This window comes from Lutra lutra, chromosome 1 (genome assembly GCF_902655055.1).
Source record: "Lutra lutra chromosome 1, mLutLut1.2, whole genome shotgun sequence".
NCBI classification, from domain to species: Eukaryota; Metazoa; Chordata; class Mammalia; order Carnivora; family Mustelidae; genus Lutra; species Lutra lutra.
Window position 1 is genome coordinate 205832708 of NC_062278.1, and position 13485 is coordinate 205846192.

The 13485-nt window shown below is 40.3% G+C and overlaps 1 protein-coding gene across 13 annotated transcripts in view; it reads left to right on the plus strand.

The window, feature by feature from the left end:
* The window catches only part of MAP4 (microtubule associated protein 4), a 193678-nt gene that overhangs the window by 51382 nt on the left and 128811 nt on the right, over window positions 1–13485 (plus strand). Inside the window, exon 1 of one of the 13 annotated variants that reach the window (XM_047695068.1) lies at window positions 8730–8878. The exons of the other annotated variants lie outside the window; for them this stretch is intronic. The gene's annotated coding sequence lies outside the window, so the exon portion shown is untranslated. Of the gene's footprint in view, window positions 1–8729; window positions 8879–13485 lie in introns of those variants that run through there. 13 annotated transcript variants of the gene reach the window in all.

The following is a 13485-nucleotide window of genomic DNA, read 5'->3' on the forward strand; positions in this document are numbered from 1 at the left end:
GCATTGCTTGATTTGATTTGCTAATGTTTATTTTAGGATTTTTTTCACTTAAGTTAGGAGACAGGAAATTATGGCTCAAGGTCAAATTCAGCCTACAGTCTATTTTTGTATAATTTATGAGCCAGGGGGCGCCTGGGCTGCTCAGTTGATTAAGCATGTGTCTTTGGCTCAGGTTGTGATGTCAGGATCCTTGAGGTCAAGCCACAAGTTGGGCTTCTCCTCAGCCGGGAGTCTCCTTGTCCCTGTCCCTTTGCTCCTCTCCCCTGCTTGTGTTCTCTCTGTCTCTCTCTCTAACGGATAAATAAATCTTTTAAAAAAAATTTATGAACTAAGAATGTTTTCCACATTTTAAAATAATTGACAGAAAATCAAAAGGAGAAAAACATTTCATGGCAGGTGATGTACACTATTGAAATTTCAGTGTCTATAAATAAAGTTTATTGTAACCCAGACACACTCATTCATTTGTGTGTTGTCTGTGGGAGCTTTCATACTGTAATGGCAGGGTTGAGTCCAGGCAGGTTTTGCTTTGCACAGTAGTTCAGAACCGTAAAAATGGCCATGCAGGCAAAGCAAAGTTAATAATCAGTTGGAAAAATTATGATTGTTTTGTGATTTTTTTTTTGTTTTTTTAAAAATATTTTATTTATTTATTTGACAGACAGAGATCACAAGCAGGCAGAGAAGCAGGCAGAGAGAGAGGAAGGGAAGCAGACTCCCCGCCAAGCAGAGAGCCCGATGGGGGCTCGATCCCAGAACCCTGGGATCATGACCTGAGCTGAAGGCAGAGGCTTTAAACCCCTGAGCCACCCAGGCGCCCCTGATTGTTTTGTGATCTTTAAAAACTTTGTAAGATCTCTTAGGGTAAAGTTAATATTTAGTACACTGTAATTCAAAACATTAAAAACATGGAGAATTGAAATGTTTTATTTGTTTGGAAAAAACCTACCAGGAATAATTTGAACAGTATCAGGCTTCTTACCATATAACTTGTGATGTGGAGTGGGCATCTTTTCTGTATCTTTTCTACTCCTTTCTAAGTTTAGATCAACTTCCAACATTTTATCCTTTGTGTTTTCATTGCCACAGAGTATGGTCAGAGTTCTTCTTCTTCTTTTTTTTTTTTTTTTTTAAGATTTTTTTTTTATTTGACAGAGAGAGATCAGAAGTAGGCAGAGAGGCAGGCAGAGAGAGAGAGAGAGAGAGGAGGAAGCAGGCTCCCTGCCGAGGGGAGAGCCTGATGTGGGACTCGATCCCAGGACCCTGAGATCATGACCTGAGCCAAAGGCAGAGGCTTAACCCACTGAGCCACCGGGGTGCTCCATCAGAGTTCTTCTAATGTGCGACTTCTTGCTAGCATCACTTCCTCTAAGGCATTTTCATTTTTTTCACCAAACCATTGTCCTCATTTGTGGAGATGAGCTTACCCTCATAGTTCCTCTGGCAGCATATCCAGACACTCTTTTGAATGGTGGTAGTATCAGCATTCCCCCAGTGAGCTATTTTTTCTGTGACTACATTTACGTTTGATTTTATTTTCACTTTGAATTACTACTTTTTGATTCTTTGCTGCACATTCATTTTTGTAGGCCAGTTCTTTCAATTATTCATTTTTGTTTTTTGTAAAATACCACATGGGTTTATCATTGGGAGATGAGGAGGCAACACCACCATTTATGTAGGAACTGAATAACAGATGCCCAGTGACCAGTCACCAACAGGCTTTGAAGAAGTGATGTGAAGGGCACCTGGGTTAAGTCTCTGACTCTTGATCTTGGTCATGATCTCAGGGTTGGGAGATTGAGCCTAGGCGGCTCCTCGCTCAGTGGGGAGTCTGCTTGGAATTGTCTCTCTGCCTCTCCCACTTCCCCTCCCTCCCCTCTAAAATAAATAAACAAAATCTTAAAAAAAAAAAAAAAGAAAAAGAAAAGAAAAGTGATGTGATAGGTAATTGATCTCCATGTGCACCTGTTATTTGTATAGTGATTTGTAGACTGAAGAGCTAACAGCAGATTTTGTACTTTATGCGATTACTCGTGGTTAATATACCATGGTGACTGAAACTTGAACCATGTTATTGAGGAGTGGTGTTATTTAACTAAATCATGGTAACTGAAATTTGTGCATGTTAGAACCATGTAAAGCAAGGACTGCCTATATTTGTGACAAAGTGTATGGACCACAGAATTTAAATAGTTTACTCTCTGTCTCTGTACAGAAAATGTTTGCTGACCCCTGAAATAAGTTTGTAAGTTTATTTTGGCTTATAATTTTCCATTATTGGGTTCTTCTTGTCTGGTTTTGTAGCAGGTACATATTATCAATAATCATATAAACAATACCAAATATGTAAAACACATACAATGTTCCACGCCCTATTTTCTTTTCTTTTTTTTTTTTTTTTAAATTTTATTTATTTATTTGACAGACAGAGATCACGAATAGGCAGAGAGGCAGACAGGCAGACAGACAGAGAGAGAGGTGGAGGCGGGCTCCCTGCAGAGCAGAGAGCCCGATGCGGGGCTCAATCCCAGGACCCTGGAACCATGACCTGAGCCGAAGGCAGAGGCTTTAACCCACTGAGCCACCCAGGCGCCCCCCTATTTTCTATATTAACAGATCCAGAAAGTAGTTAACACTGTTACCTCAACTAACATTTGAGGAAACTGAAACAAAAAGGTGAAGAAACTTGCTCAGGGTCACATAGATACTAAGTGGTAGAAACCAACTTTGAAACTCTGGCAGTCTGGCTGGAATGTGGGCCTCTAATCAGTGCATTATGTTTTTGTTAACCTCATAAAATGATTTGGTGAGAATTCTTCTATTTTCTAGAGTTTGTGTTAGATTGGAGTTACCTGCATCTTGAATATTAGTTAGAACTCCTATAAAATCGGGGGGGGGGGGTGTAAGACTTAAAAATAATTGTTTAAATTCTATAATTGATTTGGGACTATTTAGGTTTTCTGTTTATTATAAAATTTTGGATCAGTTATTGTAATATATTCTCTTTTAGAAACTGGTCATTAAAAAAAATTTTTTTTTTTAAGTAATCTTTCACCCACTGGGGGGCTCAAACTCACAATCCCAAGATCAAGAGTCCTATGCTTCACTGACTGAGGCCCCCAGGTGCCCTGGAACTGGTCTTTTTCATCTGATTTTTTATATTTGTTGGCATAGTTGTTGATAATCTCTTTTTCCTCTGCCACATTTGTAGCATTATTCTTTTCCTTCCTAAAATTGTTCATTTATGCCCTCTCTTCTTTTTTGGTCAGTCTTACCAAAGGTTTGTTAACTTTATTACTCCTCAAAGAGGACTTTTGCTTTGTTGATCTTCTCTTTTCTTTATTTGCGCCTTTTTTTGGTTCAAGATTTTATTTCCTTCCTTTGGTTTTCTTCAGATTTATTTTTACCTAACTCTTTAAGATGGATCTTAAGACTAACTTACTTATATCCTTCTTTTTCTAATAAAAGCACTAAAGGCTGGAGACTTCCTCAAATTCTCTCTTTAAGTATATTCCACAAGCTTTGCTATGTAGTATTTTTGCTATTATTCAGTTCTAAGTGTTTTTTCATTTCTATTTTGATGAGTTATTTGCCATGTGTTTTAAAATTTCCCAATAAATTTTTGAAAAATTCAGGTTTTTGTCTCTAACTTATTTATGATGCTTCCTAAATGTATATTGTACAATAATGATTTTTTAAAGTTTTTATTTAAATTCCAGTTAGTTAACACACTGTCATTAGTTTCAAGTGTGCAGTAGAGTGATTTAACGCTTACACGCAACACTTGGTGCTCATCACAACAGATGCACTCCTTCGTCCCCATCACCTGTCTCACCCATCCCTCTACTCAGCTCCTCTCTGGTAACCACCAGTTTGTTCTCTTACAATAATGATTTTTAAAATTGAGATTTGTCTTATGTCCTAGCATACATTTACTTTACAAATGAAATGTCCTGTGTGTGCCAGAAAAGTGTCTTTTCCAGTGTACTCTGTAGTCCCAATAGCTGAAACTTGTATATTGAGTTGTTCAGACATTACATGTCCTTACTGATTTTCGTCTACACGATGTGTCAGTTACTGAGGGAGGTGTATTGCAGTATCCCCCTATGAAGGAGGACCCATCTGTTTTTCCTCATTAACGGCAGTTTTATGTTTGTATTTAATTTTTAGTGAAGTATAGTTGATACACAATGTCACATTAGTTTTGGCTGTACAACTAGTGATTGGACCAGTTTTTACGTTATGCTGTGCTCACCACAAGTGTAGTTACCATCTGTCCCCATACGGTGCTGTTACAACATTATTGACTATATTCCCTTTTACTCCCATGACTTAACTCATATCATATCTGGAAGCCTGTATTCTAGCCTGGAAGCATGGAAACCCACTTCCTTTCCCTTTCACCCATTTTGCCCATTTACCAGTATTAAATATTAATCTTGTATGTTCCTAACAGAGTCTCTCTATCCCTTCTTTCGCCCTCTCCACTGGCAAGCATGAGTTTGTTCTCTGAATTTATAGGTCTCTTTCTGCGTTTTTGTTGTTGTTGTTTTGTTTTGTTTTGTTTTGTTTTTGGAGTCCACATAAAAGTGAAATCATATGGTATTTGTCTTTCTCTGTCTGACTTATTTCACTTAACCTAATGCCCTCTAGGTCCATCCATGTTGTTGCAGATGGCAAGAGCTCATCCTTTTTTATGTTGAGTAATAATGAAATTTTGTGTGTGTGCGTGCATGTGTATATGTGTACATATCACATCATCTTCATCCGTTCAGCTGTTGTTCGCCTCTTGGAATGCTTCCATATCTCGGCTGTTAGAAATAATGCTGCAGTAAACATAGGGATATATATGCCTTTTTGAATTAGTATTTTTATTTTGGATGAAATGTTACGTTTTTAAAATAGCTGTGGTGCTAGGTTCACACAAGGTTAGTATTTAATATTGGTAAATGAAAAAATACTGGTAAGTCATAGCAAATTCAACTTGTCACTTTATTTCTACTAACGGATTTTTTGCTTAGAGTCTCTCTCTCTCTCTCTCTCTCTCTCTCACACACACACACATACACACACACACACAAATCCCCCAACTGCTATGAGTGTTAGCAAGGGCCATAGCATGTAGGAGCCACCTCTCCTAGGGATGTCTGGGATTACATCCCTTCCCTTCACGTGGCTCTCAGCCAGTGACTGCCTGATGAGGGTTACAAAAGCCTGGCTCCCTTACCTCATGGTGGGATTGGCTCTGCGGTGTGATTGTGCTTTATAGCTTCCCAGACAGGAGGTGTAGGCTAACCTTTAGCTGAAACCATAGTTTTGCTGCTCTTCCCTCCCTTACAGATTCCTCCTGAAGGCACTCCCTCGGTAAATCACTTGTATAGAATCCCTGTCAGGCTCTGCTTCTAAAAAACTCTTATCTAATAAGCACCCACCTTCTCAAAAAGGGAGAATTTGATCTCTTTCTAGTGTTAAGTGTTAACAAATTCTGTCTTATGTTTCATTTCAATGAACTTTGTCTTCAAGTAGGTTGTTGATTAATTGAGTAGCTCTCAATCGTGGGTGCCCTTCAGAATCAACACTTAAAAACTGAAATTGCCCCCCTTAGTCCCTGAATGACTCTGATCCGGTGGCATTTCACTTTGACTCAGATCTTTACTTCCGTTTCAGGTAAAATGTTAAAAGTGATGTTAATTATTAACGTGAAAGAGTCCTTTGATTTTTACTTTGCTTGTTCAGTTTTCACTTAGTGTTATTTTTGCTTCTAGGCCTTTTTTTTTTTTTTTTTTTTACCCCCTTCCCTCATTTGAAAGCATCCATAAGGCACTTTTATGTTAAAGGCAAGTCATTTACTACCACCACTAAGGTCTTTATACAAAATGCCTGCTAACTACTCCTGTAGAGTTTGTGCTTTCTTCTCTCCTGCTCAGAAGATCAGGGCTGCTCTACCCCAATACTGATTCTGTGCCCAGGACCCACAGTGGAAGAGCCAGAAGGGTCCTTCAGCTAGGCAGGTGTCAGGTCCAGCGAGAGAAGGCTGTGTCATGATATGGAAGAGAGCACACTCAGCAGGATGAATGTGCAGCTGAGATCCGACCAGGTGTCACTACTGTACTAGATGCCCAGGATAAAAGGTGAAAAAGATGTGTCCCTGCCATCTAGGAACTCCCAAGTCCAATGGGACTCTGGAGGAGACACACATTATATGTGTCTGTGATAAATAATTACAGAATTATCAGCACAGATCCTCATTCTCCTCTTAATTCAGTCTTTCATTTTCCTTTATGTTCACTGACATCTTAAACAATAAAATAGCTCACGCTCTGGCTCTGAGCTTAAGAGAGATACTTCACTTGGCTCGATGGAGAGATTTTTTTTTTTTCTTAAACAGTTCTCAAGAGCTGGGTGCTGATGAAGTGTGAATACTTTTTCCCTTCACCCAATTTCCCCAACACTAGGTAATCTTAAAATTACACAGTATATTTACTACTTGACAGACACATGTGAGCTGGTATGATGGAGATTTCACATTTTAATAACTACAAAATATGTTTTACACAGTGATGCTAACATGATGGTGGTAGCTTATCTCTTCAACAAAATGCTATTTGTTTCGGCCATATTGCATCATGTTGTTGTGCTTTTCTAAAAGCAGAGGGCTATTTTTACTGCCTGCCTAATAATGATTAGATGACCAGCATGGAGAGCTGGCTCGTATGGTTACTCCTTGTTGGCTTTCTTTTCATGGTTGTGGACAACTTGATTGCTCTGGCATAAAGCTATGTTTGGAAAGAAGAAGAAATGAGGTGAATATGCTAGTTAATGGTGACCCTTCAGCCTTGAATATATTTATTCTTTTTCCAGTTCTGAAGAATTTTTTGTAGTTTTAGCACCTCTGATTAATTTCAAATTAGACCTACTTGTTTTTTGTTGGTTTTTGGTTGGTTTGTTTGTTTTTAAAGCAGGCTCCATGCCCAGAGTGGAGCCCACTGCAGGGCTTGAACTCATGACCCTGGGATCTAGATCTGAGCTGAGAGCAAGAGTCGATGCTTAACCCACTGAGCCACTCAGGCGCCCCAGACCTACTTTTTTTTTTTTTTTTTTTTTTTTAAGATTTAAAAAAATTTATTGGTGAGAGAGATGTGTGTGCACAAGCAGGGGGTGGTGGCAGGCGGAGGGAGAATCAGGCTCCCCTCTGAGCAAAGAGCCCAACTTGGGACTTGATCCTAGGACTCTGGGATCACAATCTGAGGTAAAGGCAGACAACCTACCGAGCCACAAAGGTGTTCCTACTTTTTATTAACTTTGGTCATACCATCTTAGAATTCTATTCAGCTAGCCCCTTTGTTTTGTTGGTTTTTGTTGTTTTAGCCATCTTCTGTGTAAAGTAATTGACTAAGAGAAGATAAACACATTGCTTAGACATGGTCCTTCCTCTTTGGGATCTAGCAGTTATGGGAGCCACTGGTACCTACAACTAACTACAGTACAGATCAGACTGTACTGTTACTATAGAAATACAGGTGAGCTGTTAGTTCTCAATGGTGCCGGGAGAACAGATCTCAGAATGGAATCACAGAAAAGCTGATGGTTGATGATAGTTAATTTCAAGACTCTGACAAATGAGGAAGGAGTGAAGAGGATTTGTAGTGTGGAGAGCAGTATGAGCAAGGCCGTGTGGTGATGTCAGTGATAGGCTCATAAGATGGCAGCTGGTCCCGTGTTCACTGAAGTACAGGGAGAGCCTCCAGGGCAAACTGCTGATGGCTGTGATAGGTCCTAGGTCTGGGTCCTATAGGATTATGTGACCTGGATATCACACAAAGGAGTTTGGAGTGTTTTTTTCCTAATAGGGATTGGGGTCCTTTTAAATCAGCTCAGATTTTTTCCCCCCTGATCTTCAGGACTCCTCCCAATTGCTGTTATACTTTAAGAAGAAAAGGTAAGGCAAAAAAATAGATTTGGAAGTATAGTGGTGTCATTGTGTCAGATAAAACAGAAACTATAAAATTCCAAGATTTTGTCAATTCTTTTATACCCTGCTTGTGTTTCTGGTGTTTGCTGGATCTCCCCTTAGCCGGATCCTCAGTCTAGCTTTATTTATAAATGACTTGTTTCTTCTCTTTCCTTTTTTTTGTCAGCTGTTAAAGTGAGGGAATTGGAATCTAGATTATTTGAACTGGTGTTTTAATAAAAGCCTTTAGAGATCTTAAGTGTTTAGAAATAATTTTTGGGGTAGGTGTAGTTTGAAACTCTGAATGTGTTTGGTTCTTAATTAGACTGAGGAAGGATAAGTGGGATGAATAGTAACTTTTTTTTTTTAAAGATTTATTTATTTGTTGGAGAAAGGAGAGAGAGAGAGCAGGAACATGGGGAGTGGCAGGCAGAGGGAGAAACAGGCTCCATGCTGGGCAAGGAGCCTGATGTGGGACTCGATCCCAGCACCCTGGGATCATGATCTGAGCTGAAGGCAGATGCTTAATTGAGCCACCCAGGTGTCCCTGAATGGCAACATTAAAAAAAAACAAACTATTTTTTTCCCCACAATTCCGGGGCAATAGGTATTGAGAATCATCCTAAGATTGACTTTTTTTTTTTTAATTGAAATAAAATCGAAGAGTCGCTCTTAAGGATGGTTAGAGCAGAAATTTAAGTGCTGTGTCATTGTCGCCTCTTGCTTGGCGCACATTACCAGACTTCAGCAGACACCATGCTGAGTGGATCACATGGCTAACAGTGGGAGGTATCTGGTGTAGATGATTCTTCTTGGAGAAATAGGTTTAAAATCACTGGGACAGAAATGTGGCAGGCAGGTGCCTGTTTAGAGGTCCAAAATGCGTTCGGTCAGGACTGAACACAGACTGCCTGTATAGTTCCTGTAAGTATGCAAGCTAGGCATTGAGGCTCGGGCTGCAAGGTTTTATGTATGTGAATATGTGTGTGCATGTGTGTGCAGTGTTTGTATGTTTCCAGGACAGAGTTCCCTAAAATTGCATAGGGAAAAGGAACTCTGTTTTTGGGACTACATGGAAGTAAAATCCACGCGCTCTTCCATACAGGAATGTCACTCGGCAATAGCCTCAGCTATTCTAGTAATCAAGGGCTTTCTCCTGTTGCAATCCTGTGATGAACAGGACAAGTGGTGGTTCTGAACGGAACCCTGTGGAGCCTGCAAATACCATCCGTTCATAATAGTACAGCTGTTGTCCTTGAAGTGTGTAGGGAGGTACCTGGGGGTGGAAACTTAATATATTCTGCAGGGGTTTGGGGCTTATTGCTAGGATAGTCAAGACATTGCTGAGCTGTGCCTTTGCCATTCTGGTTCTGGGGAAGAGCCGGAGAAATTCTGATTAGCCTCAGGGATCACATGTGCCTGTGAGCTCTGTAAGATGGTAGCTGATTCCCATACAGCAATCAGCTGTATGGGAATAAAAATCGTTTTTTTACAACAAGTAGAAATTGGTTTTACTTTGAATGAAATACCGTTCTGATTGAAAGTATAAATCAAACTAGTTTTCTAGTTAAATAAATTGAAAGCAGAACACAGACACCAGACAAATAAGGCTCAGCTTGCTATGTAATAGACCTCTGAAAGGACTTAATTAATCTGAGTGGGCGCCTGGGTGGCTCAGTTGGTTAAGCATCTGCCTTCACCTTGGGTCATGATCCCAGGATCCTGGGATCGAGTCCTGAGTCCGGCTCTCTGCTCAGTAGGGAGCCTGCTTCTCCCTCTGACTTCTCCCCTCTCGTGCTCTCTCCCATTCTCACTCTCTTTCTCAAATAAATAGATAAAATCTTAAAAACAACAACAACAAAAAACCAATCTGAGGAATAGAGTCCCCAGTTAGTAACTGAAAGTTTGCTAGGCAGACTTAAAAAATCTCATGTTGAATATGAAATCTTTATGATGCAGGCTATACCACCACCATGTCAGATTATAAATGGTCTGGGTTTCTTCCAAGCCTGAGGAACAAGCACTTCATTTTGGTCCCAGCACTTTCACTAATGTCCTGGGATAGCAGCTTAGTGTTGGCCTCAGAATTCTCTGCCGTTTAGATCAGTCATGCCAAAAAAAAAAAAGAAAAGAAAAAGAAAATATGAGCCCCACGGATCTTTTTAGTTCTATATCTTGTCCATAATTCACCCCTCTATCCCTGCTGCCCAAAAACCTGATAGAATATTAATCATGGAGAAAATTTAAGTGAGCATTATGAGCAGTCTTCTCCTTTTTTTTTTTTTTTAATTTTATTTATTTATTTGACAGAGATCACAAATAGAGAGGCAGGCAGAGAGAGAGGGGGAAGTAGGCTCCCTGCTGAGCAGAGCCTGATGTGGGCTCCATCCCAGGACCTTGAGATTATGACCTGAGCTCAAGGCAGAGGCTTCACCCACTGAACCACCCAGGTGCCCCAGTCTTCTGCCGTTTTCAGAATTATTATTAAATGTTTAGTTACTAAGTTGGTTATTTGGAACTCAGAAGCATTTCCCTTAGATACTAATTGAAAAACAGTAATTTTGTTTTTCAGTTCAGGTGACTGTGAAGAAAATTTTTTTCTTTCTTCTAAAACTAACAGGAGGTAATATTTTAGAAGACCTTGCTTTGACATTGTATAACTTCCCTTTCTTTGACATCCTAGGCCCTCTGGGACCACATATCCTCTCTCTACTTTGATACCTTATCCAGATCTTCTTTGTTTCCTGAAATGTTCCATGTTGCTAAATTAGTATTCTTACCCCTTTTCACACTAAAACCAAAACCTCAAATACTTTCCATGGAATTGATCTCTGGGATTAAGAGGAAAATTAACTTGATAAGAACTGAACTCACACTAAGGTGGAATGATGGACCTTCTGGGATGTAAGTCCCTTTACCCCCTTCGAAATTGTGAAACAGGATTCTACACTTTTATTTATTTTTTATTTTTTATTTTTTTTTATTTATTTGTCAGAGAGAGAGGGAGAGAGAGCGAGCACAGGCGGACAGAATGGCAGGCAGAGGCAGAGGGAGAAGCAGGCTCCCCGCCAAGCAAGGAGCCCGATGTGGGACTTGATCCCAGGATGCTGGGATCATGACCTGAGCTGAAGGCAGCTGCTTAACCAACTGAGCCACCCAGGCATCCCAGGATTCTACACTTTTAAAAAGAGAATGCTGACCACCACAAATAATCTTGGTACAGGTTTGGCAATTGTGACAAAGTGAAATGAAAATGTGACAGTGGCTGTGCAAAGTGTCTCACTATGTTAGTGGGAATTAGGCTTCTATTTCTCTTTTTCATCATGAGGTTTCTTGCTCCACTTTAGCTTCAAAGGAGCACCTTTGGGAGGGTGGAGGGGCCAGGGCGAAGGAAGTAGATCCCGGAGGACAAAGGCAGCAACAGGCAATTTGCAGACTAGATTGCTAATGGTAATTTCTCATCAGACACAATCAGCACAGATCTGGAGTGAGTGACTGACTATAGGTAAGACTGACCTAACATTTTCTGTTTTTTTTTTTTTTTTTTTTTTTTTTTTTTTAAAGATTTTATTTATTTATTTGACAGAGGGAGACACAGCGAGAGAGGGAACACAAGCAGGGGGAGTGGGAGAGGGAGAACCAGGCTTCTCACTGAGCAGGGAGCCCAATGCAAGGCTTGATCCTAGTACCCCAGGATCATGACCTGAGCCAAAGGCAGATGCCTAACGTCTGAGCCACCCAGGCACCCCTGACTTAATATTTTCAAGAGGAATTTTGGGACCTTGAGAAGTTGCCCATACTTCTGTGTATTTATTTATTTATTTATTTATTTATTTTTAAAGATTTTATTTATTTATTTGACAGAGAGAAATCACAAGTAGGCAGAGAGAGAGGAGGAAGCAGGCTCCCCGCTGAGCAGAAAGCCCGATGTGGGGCTCAAACCAGGACCTGGGATCATGACCTGAGCCGAAGGCAGTGGCTCAACCCACTGAGCCACCCAGGCGCCCCTACTTCTGTGTATTTAAATAAATTGTGAACAACCAGTCTCTATAGACCTAGAAAACCGTTCAGTAACTAATTCCAGAGTATGTAATCTAAAGTAAACCATACAACAGAGGAGATGCTTTGTGAGCTCATCATATCTTATTTACTCCGCATGAGTACATGGCTATTAATAGTCAGAGGCTAGTCAAGAGCCCAAAATTCTGTTCTGTGCTTCATCATCTTGTCATGTCATTATTTCTTGTCTTCGTTCACATATTTTCAAAACTCTTCTCAACAGATAGTTTCACTTCAGGCATGTAGTCAGAATGAAAGATCAGATGTCCAAAGCGCTATGCTTGAAAACTGTGTGTTCTCTCGGGGCCTGGTTAAATAATATGGGGCTTATTTTTTGGCATAGTGGTGTCAAGTCTCCTTTGATGTTAGCCAGAACTGGGTGGAGTTTCTTAAGCTCCAGTCAGATTTGCTCAAGCAGGGCACTGTGCAGTGATGAGTTTGTTTTTAGTCTCTCCCTTTGCCAAAAAGCTTTTGCCTTTTAATAAATCTGCACCCAGTTGTAATTGGGAGTACTTGACATATAAAAGTCAGGCATGCACACTGAGGATCTGTGTGCAATTTCTTTTTTTTTTTTTTTAAGATTTTATTTATTTATTTGAGAGAGAGACAGTGAGAGAGAGCATGAGCGAGAAGGTCAGAGGGAGAAGCAGACTCCCCATGGAGCTGGGAGCCCAATGCGGGACTCGATCCTGGAACTCCGGGATCATGACCTGAGCTGAAGGCAGTCGTCCAACCAACTGAGCCACCCAGGCGTCCCAATTTATTTCTAATTTAAGTGATGAATCTAAATTATAAGCAGCTTACAGAATAATCAGCCTCAGGAATCATTTAACATACCGCTCTCATTTTGCAGATTAGGGAACTCACCTCCTGAACGTGACTCACGGGAAGCTTTAGATTAAACTGGTGCCTCAGTGAGGTATAGAAACTTCTGTACCTAGCTTTTTTTTTTTTTTTTGGCCTCCCAGAAACAAAGCCTTTTAAAGGTAAAACTTTTATACAGATAAGAAAGGTATAGTAGATGCCACGACGTGGATGGAACTAGAGAGTATTATGCTTAGCGAAATAAGTCAGTCAGAGAAAGACAACTATCATATGATCTCCCTGATACGAGGAAGTGGAGATGCAACGTGGGGGGTTTGGGGGGGGGGGTAGGAATAAATGAAACAAGATGGGATTGGGAGGGAGACAAACCATAAGAGACTCTTAGTCTCACAAAACAAACTGAGGGTTGCTGGGGGGAGGGAGAGGGTGGTTGGGTTATGGACATTGGGGAGGGTGTGTGCTATGGTGAGTGCTGTGAAGTGTGTAAACCTGGTGATTCACAGACTTGTACCCCTGGGGCTAATAATACATTATATGTTAATAAAAAATTAAAAAAATTTAAAAAGATGAAAAGAACCTGGGTCCTTGAAAGTCATTGAGTTACTGAATTGATCAGCCATGATATTGCCTTCTTCTGGGACTCCTGT